The following is a 2,631-nucleotide window of genomic DNA, read 5'->3' as shown; positions in this document are numbered from 1 at the left end:
TAAGTGCTATGAAAGAAACTCGTAAGAGGAAATAATAGGGGAGAACCTACTATGCTGGGTGTTCTAGGAAAGCTTTAGCGAGAATATGGTACTTAAGCAAAAATATGAAGAGCCAGAAATGGCCCATCCAGGGATGAGTACAAGATGAGAAAGAATAGCAAGAACAAAGGGCCTGAGGTGTGAAAAGCATGAAGTGCTTGAGAAACCAAGAGAAGGTCATTGCAACTAGAGTTTTCCAGTGGGTCTAAACCCAGAAAATAAAATATTAGACTGCATTGCACATAATTTAAGAATGGCTGCTTGGCAGCCATAGCTCAGTGAGTAGGACGCCGGCCACATACACGGAAGGTGGCACATTCAAGCCCAGCCCAGGCCTGCTAAACAATGACAACTGCAACCAGAAAAATATAGCCAGGCATTGGGGCGGGTGCCTGTAGTCCCAACTACTTGGGAGGCTAAGGCAAGAGAATCGCTTGAGCCAAGAGTTTGAGGTTGTCGTGAGCTGTGACACCACAATACTCTACCCAGGTCAACGTAGTGAGACTATCTCAAAAAAAAAAATAAAATGGCATTTTGATTATACGTTTGACTTTGTATACCTGGTTGCAAATGTATTTTTTTTGAAGGGGGGACAGAGTCTCACTTTGTTGCCCTTGGTAGAGTGCTATGATGTTATAGCTCACAGCAACCTCAAACTCTCAGACTCAAGTGATCCTCTTGCCTCAGCCTCCTGAGTAGCTGGGACCTGCCACAGTGCCTGTGTAGTTTTTATTTATTTATTATTTTTTTGAGACAGAGTCTCAAGCTGTCACCCTGGGTAAAGTACTATGGCATCATAGCTCACAGCAACCTCCAACTCAGGCTCAAGCAATCCTCTTGCCTAGTTTTTCTATTTTCAGTAGAGTTGGTGGGGAGTGGGGAGGTGTCTTGCTTTTTGCTGAGGCTGGTCTTGAACTTATGAGCTTAAGCAATCCACCTGCCTTGGCTTCCCAGAGTGCTAGGATTATAGGCGTGAGCCACCTTGAGGTTGCAAATGTACTTATTGTGGGCGATGGTCAAAATGTTTGAAAGCCACTGGCCTAAAGTATAATGAATATGGATAGACAGCAGAAAGAGGAGATGAAGTTACAGAGGTTTTCTATCTTTCTCTCTCTCTATCTCTTTCTTTTTGAGGTGGGTTTCACTGTCTTGCCCTGGCTAGAGTGTGATAGTGTCAGCCTAAATCAAACTTCTGGGCTCAAGCTATCCTCCTGCCTCAGCTTCCTGAGTAGCTGGGACTACAGTGTTGAGACAGAGTCTCACTATGTCACAGCAACTTCTAACTCTTGGGCTTAAGCTATTCTCTTGCTTCAGCCTCCCAGGTAGCTGGGACTATAGGCACCCGCCACAATGCCCAGCTATTTTTTGGTTGCAGTTGTCATCGTTGTTGAGCAGGCCTGGGCCAAGTTCAAACCCGCCTGCATCACTGTATGTGGCTGGTGCCCTAACCATGGAGCTACAGGCACTAAGCCTGGCTCTTTTTTATTTTTTTTATTTTTAGTAGAGTTGGAGTCTTGCTTTTGCTCAGGCTAGTCTTGAACTCCTGAGCTCAAGGGATCCTTCTGCCTCAGCTTCCCAAAGAGCTAGGATTACAGATGTGAGTCACAGTGCCTGGCTCTCTATTTTTCTATATAATCTAAAATTCTAGATTTACTGAAAAGTTGCAAAGATTAGTACACACTTATAAATCCATCACCTAATTTCTTCTAATTTTAAAATCTAACATAAAACTATGGTACATAATTAAAATTTAGAGATTAATTTTGATACATTAGTATTAACTAAACTTCAGGTTTTATTTACCTTTCACTAGTTTTTCTTTTTTCTTTTTGCAGTTTTTGGCCAGGGGCTGGGTTTGAACCAGCATATGGGGCCAGTGCCCCACTCCTTTGAGCCACAGGTGCTGCCCCCTTTCACTAGTTTTTCTAGTTGTATCCTCTTTCTATTTCAGGATCCAATACTGGATATTACAGTGCATTTGGATTTTGTTTTTAATGAACAATGTTATACCTACAAAGTGCATATGTAAACTACAAGTTCGGTTTAAAAGTGTGGCCTGCTTTTTCGATTTGCTGTTTTGGGCATATTGGCCAACCACCAGTCAAGTCCACCACTCAAACCTCCCAAAATCTTGTTGGATTTCTGAGAATTTAAAATTTCAGAGTCTCACTTTATCACCCTGGGTAGAGTGCTGTGGCGTCACAGCACACAGCAACCTCCAACTCCTGGGTTTAAGCGATTCTCTTGTCTCATTCTCCTGAGTAGCTGGGACTACAGGCACCCACCACAATGCCTGGCTATTTTTTTGTTGCAGTTTGGCCGGAGCTGAGTTTGAACCCTCCACCCTCGGTATATGGGACTGGCGCCCTACCCACTGAGCCCCAGGAACTGTGCCAGGCCTCACTTTCTGACTTGGAAGACTAGGTCAGTTACTGAGACATTCATCAAGATGATACCATATAGGCAGGGGGAGTTGAGTCTGGGGGCTTGGGCCAAAGCAGCTTGAGAAGAGTTTTTTTCTTTCTTTCTTTTTTTTTTTTTTTTTGAGACAGGAGCCTCAAGTTGTCCCCCTGGGTAGAGTGCGGTGGCATC

This window comes from Otolemur garnettii, unplaced genomic scaffold (assembly GCF_000181295.1).
Source record: "Otolemur garnettii isolate 467f Iridium unplaced genomic scaffold, OtoGar3 scaffold00025, whole genome shotgun sequence".
Classification (NCBI taxonomy): Eukaryota; Metazoa; Chordata; class Mammalia; order Primates; family Galagidae; genus Otolemur; species Otolemur garnettii.
Note: the sequence above shows the minus strand (reverse complement) of the source record.